A 24,728-nucleotide genomic window follows, 5' to 3' on the forward strand; every position below is an offset into this window, starting at 1 on the left:
AACAGATGATAACCTAACAGAAAACTAGTGAAAAACACTGCACTGATTAACTGAACGGGTCAAACGTAGCCTACTGAATTGCTGAATTGTTGGGGGGAGCGTGGCGCATCCAGCTGAGGCGCTTCATCTGAATTGCAAGGTGTGCCTTATAGCCTGGAGATCGCTGGTTCCAATCCAGACTATGCCATCGCCGACAGGAACGCCGAGGGGGCGGCGCACAGTTGGCAGAGTGCCACCCGGGTTGGGAGGGTTTAGGTCAGCTTGGTAATCATTGTCTCAACAAGCTCCAGCAACTCCTGTGGCGACCGGTCTCCAGCGAGTTGTGGGCAGAACTGCGTTTCCTCAAACACCGCTACAGCCAGGTACGGCTGGCTTTGCTGTTGCAGTGTGACAAGAGGAGGGTGGCTGACGGCGTTTGTTTCAGAGGATGCGCATGATGAGTCTTCGTTCTCCCGAGTCGATACGGGAAGCTGCAGCAGCGCCATAAAAAAAAACAATTGGATATTCCAAATTGGGAGAATTTTTTAAAATATTACAAAAAAATAAATTAAATAGTTAAGCTTCAAAAAATCTATTTTTGACTGAGCGAGTTAAGTGTGTACGGTATCCTGACAACACAACACGTTGAAAACACAGAAAAGACGCTGAGAAAAAAAAGTTTCCTATTTCCTGTTTAATTAAGAAAATACAATAAAAAAAGATTATTCTCTTACTTGTCTTCCTGCCATATCCCCTCTTTTTTGGTCAAATATTGAATATATTCGTATTCAATTTCAAACGACTGTTCTTTGTTCCCATGATGCATCTGTGATGGGCTGGGTTTTAGCGATCGCGATAATTTCTGATATTTTACAGTGGCTGGACTTTATAATAATAAAAAAATGAAAAAGGGTAACGAGCGACAAATGCATTAATTTCTGTCGATTTGTTCTATTTTAATGGGTTATAATTTTACAAATTTAAAAGACATTCATTAAGACAAGATAAAACTAATTTAATCACCTTTAAGGATTATGTTTTTATTGACAGAAATATATTTGATGTATGTGTGTTTGGCATGAAATCAAATAAAGTCCCATTGGATTTTGCTTGAAAAGAGGAAACACAAAAGATGATTTTTTTAGGTTTTTTTTTTTTTTTTAAATAAAGCATTTATTCAACATGTTTGTTTTTTTTTTTTACAAAAATACAACACAATACAACACGGAATGTTTTTATTTTTTTGTTAAAAGAATGACAAAAGTTAAAATATTTTCTCGTTTTTTTTCTGTTTGTTGTTGGGCTGCCATCTTGGTAAGAGCTTGTCAATTGTCGCATGTGAACACAGCCCCTACCAAAATGTCCAGTACAGTACAGTACCGTGCTGTTAGATTAGACTGGACTGTATTGAATTAGCTGGCTCTCAGATCCCCAGTACAGTACCGTGCTGTTAGATTAGACTGGACTGTATTGAATTAGATGGCTCTCAGATCCCCAGTACAGTACAGTGCTGTTAGATTAGACTGGACTGTATTGAATTAGCTGGCACTCAGATACCCAGTACAGTACCGTGCTGTTAGATTAGACTGGACTGTATTGAATTAGCTGGCTCTCAGGTCACCAGTACAGTACCGTGCTGTTAGATTAGACTGGACTGTATTGAATTAGCTGGCACTCAGATCACCAGTACAGTACCATGCTGTTAGATTAGACTGGACTGTATTGAATTAGCTGGCTCTCATATCTCCAGTACAGTACCGTGCTGTTAGATTCGACTGGACTGTATTGCATTAGCTGGCTCTCATATCTCCAGTACAGTGCTGTTAGATTAGACTGGACTGTATTGAATTAGCTGGCTCTCAGGTCACCAGTACAGTACCGTGCTGTTAGATTAGACTGGACTGTATTGAATTAGCTGGATCTCAGATCCCCAGTACAGTACAGTGCTGTTAGATTAGACTGGAATGTATTGAATTAGCTGGCTCTCAGATCATGAGTACAGTACAGTGCTGTTAGATTAGACTGGACTGTATTGAATAAACTGGCTCTCAGATCTCCAGTACAGTGCTGTTAGATAAGACTGGACTGTACTGAATTAGCTGGCTCTCAGATCCCCAGTACAGTGCTGTTAGATTAGACTGGACTGTATTGAATTAGCTGGCTCTCATATCTCCAGTACAGTACAGTGCTGTTAGATTAGACTGGACTGTATTGAATTAGCTGGCTCTCAGATCCCCAGTACAGTACAGTGCTGTTAGATTAGACTGGACTGTATTGAATTAGCTGGCTCTCAGTTCCCCAGTACAGTACCGTGCTGTTAGATTAGACTGGACTGTATTGAATTAGCTGGCTCTCAGATCCCCTGTACAGTATAGTGCTGTTAGATTAGACTGGACTGTATTGAATTAGCTGGCTCTCAGATCCCCAGTACAGCACAGTGCTGTTAGATTCGACTGGACTGTATTGAATTAGCTGTCTCCCAGATCCCCAGTAGAGTACTGTGCTGTTAGATTAGACTGGACTGTATTGAATTAGCTGGCTCTCAGATCCCCAGTAGAGTACAGTGCTGTTAGATTAGACTGGACTGTATTGAATTAGCTGGCTCTCAGTTCCCCAGTACAGTACCGTGCTGTTAGATTAGACTGGACTGTATTGAATTAGCTGGCTCTCAGATCCCCAGTACAGTACAGTGCTGTTAGATTAGACTGGACTGTATTGAATTAGCTGGCTCTCAGATCCCCAGTACAGCACAGTGCTGTTAGATTCGACTGGACTGTATTGAATTAGCTGGCTCTCAGATCCCCAGTACAGTACCGTGCTGTTAGATTAGACTGGACTGTATTGAATTAGCTGGCTCTCAGATCCCCAGTACAGTGCTGATAGATTAGACTGGACTGTATTGAATTAGCTGGCTCTCAGATCCCCAGAACAGTACCGTGCTGTTAGATTCGACTGGACTGGATTGAATTAGCTGGCTCTCAGATCCCCAGTACAGTACAGTGCTGTTAGATTAGACTGGACTGTATTGAATTAGCTGGCTCTCAGATTCCCAGTACAGTACCGTGCTGTTAGATTAGACTGGACTGTATTGAATTAGCTGGCTCTCAGATCATGAGTACAGTACAGTGCTGTTAGATTAGACTGGACTGTATTGAATAAACGGGCTCTCAGATCTCCAGTACAGTGCTGTTAGATAAGACTGGACTGTACTGAATTAGCTGGCTCTCAGATCCCCAGTACAGTGCTGTTAGATTAGACTGGACTGTATTGAATTAGCTGGCTCTCATATCCCCAGTACAGTACAGTGCTGTTAGATTAGACTGGACTGTATTGAATTAGCTGGCTCTCAGATCCCCAGTACAGTACAGTGCTGTTAGATTAGACTGGACTGTATTGAATTAGCTGGCTCTCAGTTCCCCAGTACAGTACCGTGCTGTTAGATTAGACTGGACTGTATTGAATTAGCTGGCTCTCAGATCCCCTGTACAGTACAGTGCTGTTAGATTAGACTGGACTGTATTGAATTAGCTGGCTCTCAGATCCCCAGTACAGCACAGTGCTGTTAGATTCGACTGGACTGTATTGAATTAGCTGTCTCCCAGATCCCCAGTACAGTACTGTGCTGTTAGATTAGACTGTACTGTATTGAATTAGCTGGCTCTCAGATCCCCAGTACAGTACAGTGCTGTTAGATTAGACTGGACTGTATTGAATTAGCTGGCTCTCAGATCCCCAGTACAGTACAGTGCTGTTAGATTAGACTGGACTGTATTGAATTAGCTGGCTCTTAGTTCCCCAGTACAGTACCGTGCTGTTAGATTAGACTGGACTGTATTGAATAAACTGGCTCTCAGATCTCCAGTACAGTGCTGTTAGATAAGACTGGACTGTACTGAATTAGCTGGCTCTCAGATCCCCAGTACAGTGCTGTTAGATTAGACTGGACTGTACTGAATTAGCTGGCTCTCAGATCCCCAGTACAGTGCTGTTAGATTAGACTGGACTGTATTGAATTAGCTGGCTCTCAGATCACCAGTACAGTACAGTGCTATTAGATTAGACTGGACTGTATTGAATTAGCTGGCTCTCAGATCCCCAGTACAGCACAGTGCTGTTAGATTAGACTGGACTGTATTGAATTAGCTGTCTCCCAGATCCCCAGTACAGTACTGTGCTGTTAGATTAGACTGGACTGTATTGAATTAGCTGGCTCTCAGTTCCCCAGTACAGTACCGTGCTGTTAGATTAGACTGGACTGTATTGAATTAGCTGGCTCTCAGATCCCCAGTACAGTGCTGTTAGATTAGACTGGACTGTATTGAATTAGCTGGCTCTCAGATCCCCAGTACAGTACCGTGCTGTTAGATTCGACTGGACTGTATTGAATTAGCTGGCTCTCAGATCCCCAGTACAGTACAGTGCTGTTAGATTAGACTGGACTGTATTGAATTAGCTGGCTCTCAGATTCCCAGTACAGTACCGTGCTGTTAGATAAGACTGGACTGTATTGAATTAGCTGGATCTCAGATCATGAGTACAGTACAGTGCTGTTAGATTAGACTGGACTGTATTGAATTAGCTGGCTCTCAGATTCCCAGTACAGTACCGTGCTGTTAGATTAGACTGGACTGTATTGAATTAGCTGGCTCTCAGGTCACCAGTACAGTACCGTGCTGTTAGATTAGACTGGACTGTATTGAATTAGCTGGCACTCAGATCACCAGTACAGTACCATGCTGTTAGATTAGACTGGACTGTATTGAATTAGCTGGCTCTCATATCTCCAGTACAGTACCGTGCTGTTAGATTCGACTGGACTGTATTGCATTAGCTGGCTCTCATATCTCCAGTACAGTGCTGTTAGATTAGACTGGACTGTATTGAATTAGCTGGCTCTCAGGTCACCAGTACAGTACCGTGCTGTTAGATTAGACTGGACTGTATTGAATTAGCTGGATCTCAGATCCCCAGTACAGTACAGTGCTGTTAGATTAGACTGGAATGTATTGAATTAGCTGGCTCTCAGATCATGAGTACAGTACAGTGCTGTTAGATTAGACTGGACTGTATTGAATAAACTGGCTCTCAGATCTCCAGTACAGTGCTGTTAGATAAGACTGGACTGTACTGAATTAGCTGGCTCTCAGATCCCCAGTACAGTGCTGTTAGATTAGACTGGACTGTATTGAATTAGCTGGCTCTCATATCTCCAGTACAGTACAGTGCTGTTAGATTAGACTGGACTGTATTGAATTAGCTGGCTCTCAGATCCCCAGTACAGTACAGTGCTGTTAGATTAGACTGGACTGTATTGAATTAGCTGGCTCTCAGTTCCCCAGTACAGTACCGTGCTGTTAGATTAGACTGGACTGTATTGAATTAGCTGGCTCTCAGATCCCCTGTACAGTATAGTGCTGTTAGATTAGACTGGACTGTATTGAATTAGCTGGCTCTCAGATCCCCAGTACAGCACAGTGCTGTTAGATTCGACTGGACTGTATTGAATTAGCTGTCTCCCAGATCCCCAGTAGAGTACTGTGCTGTTAGATTAGACTGGACTGTATTGAATTAGCTGGCTCTCAGATCCCCAGTAGAGTACAGTGCTGTTAGATTAGACTGGACTGTATTGAATTAGCTGGCTCTCAGATCCCCAGTACAGTACAGTGCTGTTAGATTAGACTGGACTGTATTGAATTAGCTGGCTCTCAGTTCCCCAGTACAGTACCGTGCTGTTAGATTAGACTGGACTGTATTGAATTAGCTGGCTCTCAGATCCCCAGTACAGTACAGTCCTGTTAGATTAGACTGGACTGTATTGAATTAGCTGGCTCTCAGATCCCCAGTACAGCACAGTGCTGTTAGATTCGACTGGACTGTATTGAATTAGCTGGCTCTCAGATCCCCAGTACAGTACCGTGCTGTTAGATTAGACTGGACTGTATTGAATTAGCTGGCTCTCAGATCCCCAGTACAGTGCTGATAGATTAGACTGGACTGTATTGAATTAGCTGGCTCTCAGATCCCCAGAACAGTACCGTGCTGTTAGATTCGACTGGACTGGATTGAATTAGCTGGCTCTCAGATCCCCAGTACAGTACAGTGCTGTTAGATTAGACTGGACTGTATTGAATTAGCTGGCTCTCAGATTCCCAGTACAGTACCGTGCTGTTAGATTAGACTGGACTGTATTGAATTAGCTGGCTCTCAGATCATGAGTACAGTACAGTGCTGTTAGATTAGACTGGACTGTATTGAATAAACGGGCTCTCAGATCTCCAGTACAGTGCTGTTAGATAAGACTGGACTGTACTGAATTAGCTGGCTCTCAGATCCCCAGTACAGTGCTGTTAGATTAGACTGGACTGTATTGAATTAGCTGGCTCTCATATCCCCAGTACAGTACAGTGCTGTTAGATTAGACTGGACTGTATTGAATTAGCTGGCTCTCAGATCCCCAGTACAGTACAGTGCTGTTAGATTAGACTGGACTGTATTGAATTAGCTGGCTCTCAGTTCCCCAGTACAGTACCGTGCTGTTAGATTAGACTGGACTGTATTGAATTAGCTGGCTCTCAGATCCCCTGTACAGTACAGTGCTGTTAGATTAGACTGGACTGTATTGAATTAGCTGGCTCTCAGATCCCCAGTACAGCACAGTGCTGTTAGATTCGACTGGACTGTATTGAATTAGCTGTCTCCCAGATCCCCAGTACAGTACTGTGCTGTTAGATTAGACTGTACTGTATTGAATTAGCTGGCTCTCAGATCCCCAGTACAGTACAGTGCTGTTAGATTAGACTGGACTGTATTGAATTAGCTGGCTCTCAGATCCCCAGTACAGTACAGTGCTGTTAGATTAGACTGGACTGTATTGAATTAGCTGGCTCTTAGTTCCCCAGTACAGTACCGTGCTGTTAGATTAGACTGGACTGTATTGAATAAACTGGCTCTCAGATCTCCAGTACAGTGCTGTTAGATAAGACTGGACTGTACTGAATTAGCTGGCTCTCAGATCCCCAGTACAGTGCTGTTAGATTAGACTGGACTGTATTGAATTAGCTGGCTCTCAGATCCCCAGTACAGTACAGGGCTGTTAGATTAGACTGGAATGTATTGAATTAGCTGGCTCTCATATCTCCAGTACAGTACAGTGCTATTAGATTAGACTGGACTGTATTGAATTAGCTGGCTCTCAGATCCCCAGTACAGTACAGTGCTGTTAGATTAGACTGGACTGTATTGAATTAGCTGGCTCTCAGATCACCAGTACAGTACAGTGCTATTAGATTAGACTGGACTGTATTGAATTAGCTGGCTCTCAGATCCCCAGTACAGCACAGTGCTGTTAGATTAGACTGGACTGTATTGAATTAGCTGTCTCCCAGATCCCCAGTACAGTACTGTGCTGTTAGATTAGACTGGACTGTATTGAATTAGCTGGCTCTCAGTTCCCCAGTACAGTACCGTGCTGTTAGATTAGACTGGACTGTATTGAATTAGCTGGCTCTCAGATCCCCAGTACAGTGCTGTTAGATTAGACTGGACTGTATTGAATTAGCTGGCTCTCAGATCCCCAGTACAGTACAGTCCTGTTAGATTAGACTGGACTGTATTGAATTAGCTGGCTCTCAGATCCCCAGTACAGTACAGTGCTGTTAGATTAGACTGGACTGTATTGAATTAGCTGGCTCTCAGATTCCCAGTACAGTACCGTGCTGTTAGATTAGACTGGACTGTATTGAATTAGCTGGCTCTCAGATCATGAGTACAGTACAGTGCTGTTAGATTAGACTGGACTGTATTGAATTAGCTGGCTCTCAGATATCCAGTACAGTGCTGTTAGATAAGACTGGACTGTACTGAATTAACTGGCTCTCAGATCCACAGTACAGTGCTGTTAGATTAGACTGGACTGTATTGAATTAGCTGGCTCTCATATCTCCAGTACAGTACTGTGCTGTTAGATTAGACTGGACTGTATTGAATTAGCTGGCTCTCAGATCCCCAGTACAGTACAGTGCTGTTAGATTAGACTGGACTGTATTGAATTAGCTGGCTCTCAGATCACCAGTACAGTACCGTGCTGTTAGATTAGACTGGACTGTATTGAATTAGCTGGCTCTCAGATCCCCAGTACAGTACAGTGCTGTTAGATTAGACTGGACTGTATTGAATTAGCTGGCTCTCAGATCCCCAGTACAGTACTGTGCTGTCAGATAAGACTGGACTGTATTGAATTAGCTGGCTCTCATATCTCCAGTACAGTACAGTGCTGTTAGATTAGACTGGAATGTATTGAATTAGCTGGCTCTCAGATCCCCAGTACAGCACAGTGCTGTTAGATTCGACTGGACTGTATTGAATTAGCTGTCTCCCAGATCCCCAGTACAGTACTGTGCTGTCAGATAAGACTGGACTGTATTGAATTAGCTGGCTCTCATATCTCCAGTACAGTACAGTGCTGTTAGATTAGACTGGACTGTATTGAATTAGCTGGCTCTCAGATCCCCCGTACAGCACAGTGCTGTTAGATTCGAATGGACTGTATTGAATTAGCTGTCTCCCAGATCCCCAGTACAGTACTGTGCTGTTAGATTAGACTGGACTGTATTGAATTAGCTGGCTCTCAGATCCCCAGTAGAGTACAGTGCTGTTAGATTAGACTGGACTGTATTGAATTAGCTGGCTCTCAGATCCCCAGTACAGTACAGTGCTGTTAGATTAGACTGGACTGTATTGAATTAGCTGGCTCTCAGTTCCCCAGTACAGTACCGTGCTGTTAGATTAGACTGGACTGTATTGAATTAGCTGGCTCTCAGATCCCCAGTACAGTACAGTGCTGTTAGATTAGACTGGACTGTATTGAATTAGCTGGCTCTCAGATCCCCAGTACAGCACAGTGCTGTTAGATTCGACTGGACTGTATTGAATTAGCTGGCTCTCAGATCCCCAGTACAGTACCGTGCTGTTAGATTAGACTGGACTGTATTGAATTAGCTGGCTCTCAGATCCCCAGTACAGTGCTGATAGATTAGACTGGACTGTATTGAATTAGCTGGCTCTCAGATCCCCAGAACAGTACCGTGCTGTTAGATTCGACTGGACTGGATTAAATTAGCTGGCTCTCAGATCCCCAGTACAGTACAGTGCTGTTAGATTAGACTGGACTGTATTGAATTAGCTGGCTCTCAGATTCCCAGTACAGTACCGTGCTGTTAGATTAGACTGGACTGTATTGAATTAGCTGGCTCTCAGATCATGAGTACAGTACAGTGCTGTTAGATTAGACTGGACTGTATTGAATAAACGGGCACTCAGATCTCCAGTACAGTGCTGTTAGATAAGACTGGACTGTACTGAATTAGCTGGCTCTCAGATCCCCAGTACAGTGCTGTTAGATTAGACTGGACTGTATTGAATTAGCTGGCTCTCATACCCCCAGTACAGTACAGTGCTGTTAGATTAGACTGGACTGTATTGAATTAGCTGGCTCTCAGATCCCCAGTACAGTACAGTGCTGTTAGATTAGACTGGACTGTATTGAATTAGCTGGCTCTCAGTTCCCCAGTACAGTACCGTGCTGTTAGATTAGACTGGACTGTATTGAATTAGCTGGCTCTCAGATCCCCTGTACAGTACAGTGCTGTTAGATTAGACTGGACTGTATTGAATTAGCTGGCTCTCAGATCCCCAGTACAGCACAGTGCTGTTAGATTCGACTGGACTGTATTGAATTAGCTGTCTCCCAGATCCCCAGTACAGTACTGTGCTGTTAGATTAGACTGTACTGTATTGAATTAGCTGGCTCTCAGATCCCCAGTACAGTACAGTGCTGTTAGATTAGACTGGACTGTATTGAATTAGCTGGCTCTCAGATCCCCAGTACAGTACAGTGCTGTTAGATTAGACTGGACTGTATTGAATTAGCTGGCTCTCAGTTCCCCAGTACAGTACCGTGCTGTTAGATTAGACTGGACTGTATTGAATAAACTGGCTCTCAGATCTCCAGTACAGTGCTGTTAGATAAGACTGGACTGTACTGAATTAGCTGGCTCTCAGATCCCCAGTACAGTGCTGTTAGATTAGACTGGACTGTATTGAATTAGCTGGCTCTCAGATCCCCAGTACAGTACAGGGCTGTTAGATTAGACTGGAATGTATTGAATTAGCTGGCTCTCATATCTCCAGTACAGTACAGTGCTATTAGATTAGACTGGACTGTATTGAATTAGCTGGCTCTCAGATCCCCAGTACAGTACAATGCTGTTAGATTAGACTGGACTGTATTGAATTAGCTGGCTCTCAGATCACCAGTACAGTACAGTGCTATTAGATTAGACTGGACTGTATTGAATTAGCTGGCTCTCAGATCCCCAGTACAGCACAGTGCTGTTAGATTAGACTGGACTGTATTGAATTAGCTGTCTCCCAGATCCCCAGTACAGTACTGTGCTGTTAGATTAGACTGGACTGTATTGAATTAGCTGGCTCTCAGTTCCCCAGTACAGTACCGTGCTGTTAGATTAGACTGGACTGTATTGAATTAGCTGGCTCTCAGATCCCCAGTACAGTGCTGTTAGATTAGACTGGACTGTATTGAATTAGCTGGCTCTCAGATCCCCAGTACAGTACCGTGCTGTTAGATTCGACTGGACTGTATTGAATTAGCTGGCTCTCAGATCCCCAGTACAGTACAGTGCTGTTAGATTAGACTGGACTGTATTGAATTAGCTGGCTCTCAGATTCCCAGTACAGTACCGTGCTGTTAGATTAGACTGGACTGTATTGAATTAGCTGGCTCTCAGATCATGAGTACAGTACAGTGCTGTTAGATTAGACTGGACTGTATTGAATTAGCTGGCTCTCAGATATCCAGTACAGTGCTGTTAGATAAGACTGGACTGTACTGAATTAGCTGGCTCTCAGATCCACAGTACAGTGCTGTTAGATTAGACTGGACTGTATTGAATTAGCTGGCTCTCATATCTCCAGTACAGTACTGTGCTGTTAGATTAGACTGGACTGTATTGAATTAGCTGGCTCTCAGATCCCCAGTACAGTACAGTGCTGTTAGATTAGACTGGACTGTATTGAATTAGTTGGCTCTCAGATCACCAGTACAGTACCGTGCTGTTAGATTAGACTGGACTGTATTGAATTAGCTGGCTCTCAGATCCCCAGTACAGTACAGTGCTGTTAGATTAGACTGGACTGTATTGAATTAGCTGGCTCTCAGATCCCCAGTACAGTACTGTGCTGTCAGATAAGACTGGACTGTATTGAATTAGCTGGCTCTCATATCTCCAGTACAGTACAGTGCTGTTAGATTAGACTGGAATGTATTGAATTAGCTGGCTCTCAGATCCCCAGTACAGTGCCGTGCTGTTAGATTAGACTGGACTGTATTGAATTAGCTGGCTCTCAGATCCCCAGTACAGTACAGTGCTGTTAGATTAGACTGGACTGTATTGAATTAGCTGGCTCTCAGATTCCCAGTACAGTACCGTGCTGTTAGATTAGACTGGACTGTATTGAATTAGCTGGCTCTCAGATCATGAGTACAGTACAGTGCTGTTAGATTAGACTGGACTGTATTGAATTAGCTGGCTCTCAGATATCCAGTACAGTGCTGTTAGATAAGACTGGACTGTACTGAATTAGCTGGCTCTCAGATCCACAGTACAGTGCTGTTAGATTAGACTGGACTGTATTGAATTAGCTGGCTCTCATATCTCCAGTACAGTACTGTGCTGTTAGATTAGACTGGACTGTATTGAATTAGCTGGCTCTCAGATCCCCAGTACAGTACAGTGCTGTTAGATTAGACTGGACTGTATTGAATTAGCTGGCTCTCAGATCACCAGTACAGTACCGTGCTGTTAGATTAGACTGGACTGTATTGAATTAGCTGGCTCTCAGATCCCCAGTACAGTACAGTGCTGTTAGATTAGACTGGACTGTATTGAATTAGCTGGCTCTCAGATCCCCAGTACAGTACTGTGCTGTCAGATAAGACTGGACTGTATTGAATTAGCTGGCTCTCATATCTCCAGTACAGTACAGTGCTGTTAGATTAGACTGGAATGTATTGAATTAGCTGGCTCTCAGATCCCCAGTACAGTGCCGTGCTGTTAGATTAGACTGGACTGTATTGAATTAGCTGGCTCTCAGATCCCCAGTGCAGTACAGTGCTGTTTTTAAAATCCATAAAAATGTTGTAAATCTTAAATTCCTGAGATCTAACACTTATGAAAATTAATGAACAAAATAAACAAATAAATACATAAATGAAAAAATCAATACACAACTTTATAAACAAATTCCTAAAATTACACAAATTCAGGCAATCCAACACCTTAAAAAAAAAAAAAAAGTACAAAGTAACACGGAACAGTCCATTATAGTTAGTATAGGGGGTGATTGGTCTAAGGCTATTGTGCATATTATTATTATCATTATTATTATTATTATTATTATTATTATTATTATTATTATTATTATTATTATTATTATTATTATTACAGTATTATTACTAGTCCAAACTCCCCCACCCCTCTCTTTGACTGCACCTAAATGGATCAGTCCCTTCAAAAAAAAAAATAGTCATTTTGCACTGAAATTAAATAAAATACATGCAATTTCAAAGTAAAAAGAAAACAGTTTCAAATTGTAACATCTGAAACACATTTTGTATATATATATAATCTGTAAACATCTTAAAACAGTTGCAGAATATTTTGTAGTGATTTTCATAGCAATTAAGAAAGTCAAGAGAGAGAGAGAGAGAGAGAGAGAGAGAGAGAGAGAGAGAGAGAGAGAGAGAGAGAGAGACATAAAACTGGGAAAAAAAGGCAAAACACTTTAAAAGAAGTGTAATTTGTAATTCATTATGAACAGAGCTGCACAGAGCAGGTCTGTAGGAAACTCAACACTGCAGAGCTGCACAGAGCAGGTCTATAGGAAACTCAAGACGGCAGAGCTGCACAGAGCAGGTCTATAGGAAACTCAACACTGCAGAGCTGCACAGAGCAGGTCTATATGAAACTCAACACTGCAGAGCTGCACAGAGCAGTTCTATAGGAAACTCAACACTGCAGAGCTGCACAGAGCAGGTCTATAGGAAACTCAAGACGGCAGAGCTGCACAGAGCAGGTCTATAGGAAACTCAACACTGCAGAGCTGCACAGAACAGGTCTATAGGAAACTCAACACTGCAGAGCTGCACAGAGCAGGTCTATAGGAAACTCAACACTGCAGAGCTGCACAGAGCAGGTCTATAGGAAACTCAAGACGGCAGAGCTGCACAGAGCAGGTCTATAGGAAACTCAACACTGCAGAGCTGCACAGAGCAGTTCTATAGGAAACTCAACACTGCAGAGATGCACAGAGCAGATCTATAGGAAACTCAACACTGCAGAGCAGCACAGTGCAGGTCTATAGGAAACTCAACACTGCAGAGCTGCACAGAGCAGGTCTATAGGAAACTCGACACTGCAGAGCTGCACAGAGCAGGTCTATAGGAAACTCAACACTGCAGAGCTGCACAGAGCAGGTCTATAGGAAACTCAACACTGCAGAGCTGCACAGTGCAGGTCTATAGGAAATTCAACACTGCAGAGCTGCACAGAGCAGGTCTATAGGAAACTCAACACTGCAGAGCTGCACAGAGCAGGTCTATAGGAAACTCAACACTGCAGAGCTGCACAGAGCAGGTCTATAGGAAACTCAAGACGGCAGAGCTGCACAGAGCAGGTCTATAGGAAACTCAACACTGCAGAGCTGCACAGAGCAGTTCTATAGGAAACTCAACACTGCAGAGATGCACAGAGCAGATCTATAGGAAACTCAACACTGCAGAGCAGCACAGTGCAGGTCTATAGGAAACTCAACACTGCAGAGCTGCACAGAGCAGGTCTATAGGAAACTCGACACTGCAGAGCTGCACAGAGCAGGTCTATAGGAAACTCAACACTGCAGAGCTGCACAGAGCAGGTCTATAGGAAACTCAACACTGCAGAGCTGCACAGTGCAGGTCTATAGGAAATTCAACACTGCAGAGCTGCACAGAGCAGGTCTATAGGAAACTCAACACTGCAGAGCTGCACAGAGCAGGTCTATAGGAAACTCAACACTGCAGAGCTGCACAGAGCAGGTCTATAGGAAACTCAACACTGCAGAGCTGCACAGAGCAGGTCTATAGGAAACTCAACACTGCAGAGCTGTACAGAGCAGGTTAAAAGGAAAGACAGATCAACACTGCAGAGCTGTACAGAGCGAGTCTATAGGAAAGACAACATTTCATTTTTTTATATAACTTTTTAGATTAGTTCCTTTTAAAACAGTGCTTTCCCTGGGTCTCTCTCAAACACTTTCAATGAGACTCCCTATCGCACAGCAGTTTCAATGAGACTCCCTATTACACAGCATTTTCAATAAGACTCCCTATCACACAGCAGTTTCAATAAGACTCCCTATCACACAGCAGTTTCAATGAGACTCCCTATTTCACAGCAGTTTCAATAAGACTCCCTATTGCACAGCAGTTTCAATAAGACCCCCTGTCACACAGCAGTTTCAATGAGACTCCCTATCGCACAGCAGTTTCAATGAGACTCCCTATTGCACAGCAGTTTCAATAAGACCCCCTGTCACACAGCAGTTTCAATGAGACTCCCTATTGCACAGCAGTTTCAATGAGACTCCCTATCGCACAGCAGTTTCAATAAGACTCCCTATCGCACAGCAGTTTCAATAAGACTCCCTATCGCACAGCAGTTTCAATAAGACTCCCTATTGCACAGCAGTTTCAATAAGACTCCCTATTGCACAGCAGTTTCAATAAGACTCCCTATTGCACAGCAGTTTCAATAAGACTCGTTATCACACAGCAGTTTTAATAAGACTCATTATCGCACAGCAGTTTCAATAAGACTCCCTATCGCACAGCAGTTTCAGTAAGACTCCCTATTACAGAGCAGTTTTAATAAGACTCCCTTTTGCACAGCTGTTTTAATGAGACTCCCTATTGCACAGCAGTTTCAATAAGACTCCCTATCGCACAGCAGTTTCAATAAGACTCCCTATCGCACAGCAGTTTCAATAAGACTCCCTATTGCACAGCAGTTTCAATAAGACTCCCTATTGCACAGCAGTTTCAATAAGACTCCCTATCACACAGCAGTTTTAATGAGACTCATTATCACACAGCAGTTTTAATAAGACTCATTATCGCACAGCAGTTTCAATAAGACTCCCTATCGCACAGCAGTTTCAATAAGACTCCCTATCGCACAGCAGTTTCAATAAGACTCCCTATCGCACAGCAGTTTCAATGATACTCCCTATCGCACAGCAGTTTCAGTAAGGCTCCCTATTACAGAGCAGTTTTAATAAGACTCCCTTTTGCACAGCTGTTTTAATGAGACTCCCTATTGCACAGCAGTTTCAATGAGACTCCCTATCGCACAGCAGTTTCAATAAGACTCCCTATCGCACAGCAGTTTCAATAAGACTCCCTATCGCACAGCAGTTTCAATGAGACTCCCTATCACACAGCAGTTTCAATGAGACTCCCTATTGCACAGCAGTTTCAATAAGACTCCCTATCACACAGCAGTTTCAATGAGACTCCCTATTGCACAGCAGTTTCAATAAGACTCATTATCGCACAGCAGTTTTAATAAGACTCATTATCGCACAGCAGTTTTAATAAGACTCATTATCACACAGCAGTTTCAGAGCAGAGCTGGTCTATAGGAAACTCAACACTGCAGAGCAGTAATTGAATCGTAATATCTTTTCAATATAGACTTTAAGGGGAAATTCACAAATGCTCTTCACATGGTTTCAGGAAAAAGAAAGTGAAGGGTGAGAGAGAGGGAGAGGGTGAGAGTGAGGGAGAGAGAGAGGAGAAAGAGGGACGCGTCTGGACAAACGCCTCTGGACTTCCCGTTTGCTTCTTTCAAACAATCCAACTTGTAACAACGAATAGTGGAGTCTTCGTTTTCATATTTCTCCCAGTAGTCTTGCTCTTTAACTTTCGTCAATGTGGACTCAGCTTCGTAACTTTTGGTTTGACTTTTATCTGGACTGATGTAACTGTTGTCTTGCTGTTGTCCTTTCTTTCCATCCAAGCCTTTAGATTTGTCCGAATTCCCCCCGCTTGCCTTGCCCGATTTGGGGAACCACCATCTCGTTCTGGTGCTGAAGGTGTAAGTGACGCGGGCTCTCGGATAGTAAGGCATCATGGGGCAGGGAGCGAAATCGATTTCTCTCAAGAACCTCAAATCTAGACCTTTCCTCTCCTCGGGACCGGCGCAGAGGAGCTCGGAGCTGGAGATCCGGACCTGACGGAACCATTCCCAGAGAGTGCGGGCCTGGCAGGAGCAGCTCCAGGGGTTTCCGTTGAGTCTGAGGAACTGCAGGGATGAGAGATCGGAGAGGGCCGAAGCAGGGAGGTCTGTTAGGGCGTTGTTGAAGAGGAAGAGGGTGGTGAGGTGACCCAGGTCCCTGAAGGCTTTGCGGTTGACCTGTCGCACTCGGTTCTCGTGGAGGAGGAGCCTGTCCAGGTTGACCAGCCCTCTGAAGACATTTTCAGACAGGACTCAGATTTGGTTGCCGTGGAGGAAGAGGTGAGTGAGATTCACCAGGTCTGAGAAGAGATTGTCCTGAGAGGGGGAGAGAGAGGGAGGGGGAAGGGGAGGGACAGAGATTGATATTTGGCACATGAAAATTCAGTACTACCAAAAAGTTGTATGTTAAATTATATAATTAAAATTATTTGTGTTATAGCTCTCCTGTATGTATCTGCCTCCTGTCACCCCTTCCCCCCCAGGAGCAGGGTTGAGACAGACTGTATTAGATAGGATAGAGGGGGCTCTCCAGGAGCAGGATTGAGACACACTGTATTAGATAGGATAGAGGGGGCTCTCCAGGAGCAGGGTTGGAGACACACTCTATTAGATAGGATAGAGGGGGCTCTCCAGGAGCAGGATTGAGACACACTGTATTAGATAGGATAGAGGGGGCTCTCCGGGAGCAGGGTTGGAGACACACTGTATTAGATAGGATGGGGGGGATGGGGGGGGGCTCCAGGAGCAGGGTTGGAGATGCACTGTATTAGATAGGATGGGGGGGGGGGGGCTCCAGGAGCAGGGTTGGAGGCGCACTGTATTAGATAGGAGGTCTCTCTCTCTCTCTCTCTCTCTCTCTCTCTCTCTCTCTCTCTCTCTCTCTCTCTCTCTCTCTCTCTCTCTCTCTCTCTCTCTCTCTCTCTCTCTCTCTCTCTCTCTCTCTCTCTCTCTCTCTCTCTCTCTCTCTCTCTCTCTCTCTCTCTCTGTCTCTCACCTGGATGTGTTGCAGCAGGTTGTCCTGCAGGTAAAGGAACTGCAGGCTGTAGAGTTTTTTGAAGATGTTTCCGGGCAGGGTCCCCAGCTGGCAGCGGTATATGTGCAGGCTCTGCAGCTTGTCCAGCCCCCGGAAGGAGTCAGGATGGAGGGTGCGCAGGGAGGGGTTATCCCCCAGGTCCAGCTCCTCCAGATCTCGCATGTCGCTGAAGGAATCGGGTTTGATGGAGCTGATGTTGTTGGAGTAGAGCCACAGGACCTGATGAGAGGGAGAGAGAGAGAGGTGGGGGAGAGAGTGGAAGATCATTTTCAAGCTCAATTTCAAGTTACAGTCAAACATGTATTAAGAGACCTGCACTCAAGGGACAGTCAAATAGTGTCTCTTAAAAGATGGACCCCCCCATACATTTTCTATTTGTCTCCAACATCCTACCTTCCTGTAATTATATATGTATGTTTAAAAAACTCTGTAAAAGACTGCATATATGAACAAAATAAGTACTGGAATTGAATTACATTTAGATTATTGTGTGGGCTTGCACGTTGTTGTTTCGGAGGACAAAAGCTTGAGTGTGTTTGTCTATCTCCAGCCTCTCCCAGCCGAGAAGGAGTCACTGCGGGGGAGATCGCAGCAGCAGCAGCAGTGGTGAGGCAGACATAGTCTTAAAAACAATTTATAAATTGGGGGAGAAAAGGGGGTTACCCATAAATGTGAAGTGTGAACAGGGCAAGACGGTACCTGTGTCTGGAAGCCGAAGGACTCTGCCTGCAGCTCTGTGATGCGGTTGTTTTAGAGGAATACTCTCTGGCTGTCATAGGGAATGCCGGCCGGCACCGCCGAGAAGTTCTGAGACTGGCAGCTGACCATCATCGGGGAGGGGTAACAGACACACAGCCTGGGGCAGGAATAGGCAGGGCTAGGGGAGCAGACTGCCAGCCAGAGCAACAGCCAGACAGACACCGAGCCTGCGTGGGGAGAGAGAGGAGAGAGTGTGAGAGAGCAGAAGGGAGGGGAGAGAGATAGACTGATAGATAAACAAAATGACAGACAAGACAGAAAGGCAGATAAACCAAAATACAGACAGATTTGAAGTCATGTCTCAATGAACATTTATTCAGTTGTCTGTCATAGATCTCTCTAAGAGTGACCCCTGACCCCGATTGACCCAATGATATAATATTCTCAGCACATAACAGAACTGACTGGGCGAACAGTCACTCAGAGAGAGGCTCGGAAACTTTGGTGACATTTATAGAGGAACCCGAATACTCGGAAAAACAGGAACGCCTTCTATAATTCAGGGAAGACAATGAATAGAGAAGAACACTGTCAATGAGTGTGTGTGTGTGTGTGTGTGTGTGTATGTCTCTCAATGTGTGTCTGTGTCTCGGTGTGTTTCTATCTCAATGTGTGTGTATATGTGTGTGTGTGTGTGTGTGTGTCTCAGTGTGTGTCTCTCTCAATGTGTGTGTGTGTCTCTCAATGTGTGTGTGTGTCTCAGTGTGTGTCTATCTCAATGTGTGTGTGTGTGTCTCTCCCAATGTGTGTGTGTGAGTGTGTGTCTCGGTGTGTTTCTCTGTGTGTGTGTGTCTCAGTGTGTGTCTCTCTCAATGTGTGTGTGTGTGTCTCTCTCTCAATGTGTGTGTCTCAGTGTGTGTCTCTATCAATGTGTGTGTGTGTCTCAGTGTGTTTCTCTCTCAGTGTGTGTGTGTGTCTCAGTGTGTTTCTCTTGCAATGTGTGTGTGTTCCAGTGAGTGTATGTCTCTCAATGTGTGTGTGTCTCAGTGTGTGTCTCTCTCAATGTGTGTGTGTGTGCTCCAGTGTGCGTATGTGTGTCTCTCAATGTGTGTGTCTCTCTCAATGTGTGTGTGTGAAAGCCTGAACACATTTCACTCCAGATTAGCACTCTCACACAGCAGCACATCAGCAGCACGGTGGAAATGACTTCATCAGGAACAAGAAGCCGCTTTATTTATGGTGGATCTGTTGACCTACAAATCTGATTATAATATTTTATTATCTTTAACAATAATAGGGGACTCCCGAGTGGTGCATCATGTAAAGGCACACCCTGGAGTGCAGAATGCACTGTTTCGAATCCGGGCCTATGCCACCGCCAGCTGTGGCCAGGAGCTCCTAGGAGGTACCTAGGGGATTCTTAGAGGATTTCCAAGGGGCTCCCAGGGACAGTGCACAATTAGCAGAGTGCCACCCAGGCAGGGGGGCTCAAGTCAGCTGGGTAATCACGGTCTCACCGCACACCAGTGACTCCTGTGGGTGGCCAGACGCCCGCCTGCCTGCCTGCCTGCCTGCCTGTGAGCCGGCTGTGTTACACTGGGCTTGCAGTGTGAAAGAAAGAAACAAAAAAACAAAGAAAGAAGAAAGTGGACAGCTTGACTTGACAGTTTGAAGTACGGTGTTGTTTCAGAGGACTAAAGCTTGAGTGCGCTTGTCTGTCTCCAGCCTCTCCCAGCCGAGAAAGAGTCACTGCGGGGGTGGGGGGGGGGAGGAGGGGAGGTGTGGAGGTGGGGGGGGGGGTTGTAGAAGCAGTGAGTCAGGGGCTGTCTTAAAAACAATTGGGCATTCCAAATTGGGGAGAAATCACGGGGTAAAAATAATTGACGATTCCAAAAAAAAAAAGAAATTAAACTTTGATATGCTTTGATGTTAACATTTGAGGGGGTGACTGCTTGAAAAGGCATTTGTGACGGGGGACTGCCCCGTCTTTAAGAACGTGGTTGGGACTGGCAGGGAGGGGGTTAAATTCCTCCGTGCCAGGAAAACATGTGAGAATGTGGCTGGAGCCCTAATTGAATAATCAGCAATTATTTATTAATTGGGCTCCAGCCACAGGGGATAAAAGCTAGGGGAGAGGCCCTGGCTAGGGGGAGTGTTCTAGAAGGAGAAGAAACAAGAGTGTTTTGTGTGTGCTGGGTTTCTGTTTGTTTGTTTTTTAATCCAGTGAAGGCAAAGCCCAGCCTGGAAACCTTTATTTTTGTAAGTTTTGCTTTTTTTGTTTTGTGTTTATTTTATGTTTAAAACCTTTTTGTTTGGCCCTTGTGCCGGTTTATTTTGTATTTTTGTTTATTAAAAACTTTATTTTTGAACATTTAAACTGTCTCTGAGTCTCAACCTCGGTCATTTTATTATTATTATTTATTTCTTAGCAGACGCCCTTATCCAGGGCGACTTACAATTCTTACAAGATATCACATTATACGATATTTCACATTATACAGATATCACATTATTTTTACATACAATTACCCATTTATACAGTTGGGTTTTTACTGGAGCAATCTAGGTAAAGTATCTGCCCAAGGGTACAACAGCAGTGTCCCCCACTGGGGATTGAACCCACAACCCTCCGGTCAAGAGTCCAGAGCCCTAACCACTACTCCACATTTCCTGTCACAGCATTCCTCAGACAAACGGTTATAAACTTCTATCTATCTTTCAGTCTCCAGAATTCCAGGGAGTAATTTGTTGATTCATTCATTAGTTCATCCCTTTACACTTCAAAACGAGTCACTCGTTCTCGCTTTCCCTCTTGCTGTTCTTTCTCTCACTTCCTTTTCCTCCCTCCCTCTCCCTCCCACTCTCTCATTAGTTTGTTTAATTTATTTGTTTACACATTCATTCACAATTTGAGTGATTCACTATTGCCCTGCAAGCTGTTTGAAAACCAGAATGATTGGTTTACATCATAGACACGCAGAGACACAGGTGCACATTCTGAAACACGCACACAGTGACACATGCACAGAGAAATACGCACACTGACACACAGAGAGACATGAACACACATACACACAGGGAAACACACACACACTCACTGAGACATGACCACACACACACACACACAGGGTATACAACTTAATAATTAGCTTGTCAGCTTGTAACCTGCTGATGAAGCCCTATGGCATAAACTTCAGTTAAAAAAGACTATGCCAGTTTCAATAAGACTCCCTATTGCACAACAGTTTTAATGAGACTCCCTATTTCACAGCAGTTTCAATGAGACTCCTATGGCACAGCAGTTTCAATAAGACTCCCTATGGCACAGCAGTTTCAATGAGACTCCTATGGCACAGCAGTTTCAATGAGAATCCTATGACACAGCAGTTTCAATGAGACTCCTATGGCACAGCATACATTCTACTGTTTAGCAGACTCTGATATTTTATTTCTTAGCAGACACCCGTATCCAGGGTGACTTACAATTGTGATATTATTATTTACATACAATTACCCATTTATACAGTTGGGTTTTTTAATGGAGCAATCTACGTAAAGTACCTGCTTGTTCAAGGGTACAGCAGCAGTGTGTGTGTCCCCACCTGGGACTGAACCCACACAAGAGCCTCCGGTCAAGAGTACAGAGCCCCCCTGACCACTACTCCACACTGCTGCTCCAGATATTGATTGAGACATCTGAAATATCTTTATAATACACAGCAGCAGATACTGATATTGATTAAGCATGTCTGAAATCTCTTTATAATACACAGCAGCAGACCCGGATATTGATTGACATCTGAAATCTCTTTATAATACGCAGCAGCAGATACTGATATTGATTGAGCATGTCTGAAATCTCTTTATAATACACAGCAGCAGATACTGATATGGATTGAGCATGTCTGAAATCTCTTTATAATACGCAGCAGCAGATACTGATATTGATTGAGCATGTCTGAAATCTCTTTATAATACACAGCAGCAGATACTGATATGGATTGAGCATGTCTGAAATCTCTTTATAATACACAGCAGCAGACCCTGATATTGATTGAGCATGTCTGAAATCTCTTTATAATACACAGCAGCAGATACTGATATGGATTGAGCATGTCTGAAATCTCTTTATAATACGCAGCAGCAGATACTGATATTGATTGAGCATGTCTGAAATCTCTTTATAATACACAGCAGCAGATACTGATATTGATTGAGCATGTCTGAAATCTCTTTATAATACACAGCAGCAGACCCTGATATTGATTGAGCATGTCTGAAATCTATTTATAATACACAGCAGCAGATACTGATATGGATTGAGCATGTCTGAAATCTCTTTATAATACGCAGCAGCAGATACTGATATTGATTGAGCATGTCTGAAATCTCTTTATAATACACAGCAGCAGATACTGATATTGATTGAGCATGTCTGAAATCTCTTTATAATACACAGCAGCAGACCCTGATATTGATTGAGCATGTCTGAAATCTATTTATAATACACAGCAGCAGATACTGATATGGATTGAGCATGTCTGAAATCTCTTTATAATACGCAGCAGCAGACCCTGATATTGATTGAGCATGTCTGAAATCTCTTTATAATACACAGCAGCAGACCCTGATATTGATTGAGCATGTCTGAAATCTCTTTATAATACACAGCAGCAGCTGACCCTGATATGGATTGAGCATGTCTGAAATTTCTATCAAACGGAAAACGACTAAAAATAAGGAATACTAAAAGGACCATGTTCGCAAACTCAAAACAAGCGATACAAAGAAATACATACATAGACTAACCCCGTATATTTAATAATATAATATAGATTGTGTTGAATATATATATGTGAATGATCAAATATATAACATTTCAAAGTACATAAATGAATATTTGAAAAGAGATGAAAAAAAATAAACAAACGAAGTCTATCTGCTCATTTATGTTATTAGTTGCTCCTCACTGCGTGTTAAACTTAACAAAGACTTAAAATAAATGACAATAAATAAACAAATCAAACACGTCATTGTCAATGTAAATCCATACTGCTATAAGATTCAGTATTTATTTTTACTTACCTTTGACATTTCGAGTACGGGAACCGCTTCGTAAATTCGACCGAGTCCCCATTTCTACTCTGTGCCGGGTGTATTCGTGTGCGGCGCTGCTGCTGCTATCTCTCCGCTGGAGTCTGGTGCTCTCTTTCGGCTCGACTGCGCCTATTATAGAGGGCCACTGCCTACGAAGCACTTGGGGGCTGCGACGGGAAACCCACACGGGCCAAGCCGGGGCATTGTGCGCTGAAGGCGGGGGACAAAACCCGGCACTGTGCCCGCTGACGGAGCTCAGAAGCGAGGGAGGGGGGAGGAGACTCCGAGGAGGTCTATAAAAAGTTCAATTTCTCCGCTAAATATCAAAAGAAAAGAGGAAGGGATGAATGAAGAAAGGATGAAAAGAAGACGTCTGCGTCAATTTTTAATGCTATTCCAAATTAATACGGATCTTATTTTTTTTTTTACTTTGAAGGTTATGCGCTCTAAGACACGGCTCACACCGCCGTTCACTCGCAGACTGACAGGCGCTCCGATACGGCAGGAAAGTTATAGGGGAGCCGCTGCAGGATTGAGGCTCTCTTTAGGACCATGGGTTAACAACTCCTGCACTAGATGGATGGACAGACAGACAGCTAGCAAGCAACTACTTTACCTCCTAGATTGTTCCAGTAAAAACCCAACTGTATAAAAGGGTGGCAGAATTTGTATACATTTGTGATTCTTGAAATGTGCATTATTATTATTATTATTTTATGTAGGTTGTGTGTGACAACTGTAAAATAAATAATAGTCTACTAATGTAAAAATAATGTGATATCGTCATCTCAACACTTAATGTGTCATGAGTATATCTTGTTATTTTCCTTGTATAACACTGTACAACTGCTGCCTGTGTGTGTGTGTGTGTGTGTGTGTGTGTGTTTTGTACTGGTAATAGACAGGACTGTTTCTCGCCTTTTGGGGGCCCTAAGCAGGATTTGGTTTGAACCCCCCCCCAAAAAAAAAAAAACAGTTGAACAAACCTCTTGCAGATCCTGTTCATGTTACAAAGGTAAAAGTTATCATCTTACAAAGCCTGGAGACTGTTCGTGTAAACTGCAAAGCAATATTAAGTCTCTTGGATGATGATGTTAATGTTAAAATTTGATGACCCATATTATTTCAAAGATCAAAACTAATTGTCTCCCAGCAAAACCACAGCAACCTACAATGACGATATTGACACTGTCAGAAATATGTGATTTTAAAAGGACAAGAATATAACATCACTATTAATAAGTAGATGGGTTCATACCTTTATTGACTTGCATTTGGTTCACTGCTACTTAAGTTGCCTTACACTGCTGGGACTGGTAACTGCTGCTGACCGGTAAGACTGGTGCTGATACTGCTGGGACGGGTGCTGACACTGTGACTCCTGCTTTGAAAGAGTTTAGCACACAGTTTCTCACTCAACTTTAATATTCTTTTGTCTGTATAAATCGATGATAGGAAGTAGTACAGTACTTCAGGCGGGGGAAACCGGTCCAGAGGTCCCGGTGCTGCCTGGCGCACAGGCCGGGTCGCTATAGATGCAAATACACAGCCCGAGATTATAGTAATGT

At 43.7% G+C, this 24,728-nt stretch overlaps 1 pseudogene; it reads right to left on the reverse strand.

The window, feature by feature from the left end:
* Positions 1–251: 251 nt before the first annotated feature.
* LOC131703099 (reticulon-4 receptor-like 2) lies at positions 252–23,200 on the reverse strand (annotated as a pseudogene).
* Positions 23,201–24,728: the final 1,528 nt, after the last annotated feature.

This window comes from Acipenser ruthenus, chromosome 32 (assembly GCF_902713425.1).
Source record: "Acipenser ruthenus chromosome 32, fAciRut3.2 maternal haplotype, whole genome shotgun sequence".
Classification (NCBI taxonomy): domain Eukaryota; kingdom Metazoa; phylum Chordata; class Actinopteri; order Acipenseriformes; family Acipenseridae; genus Acipenser; species Acipenser ruthenus.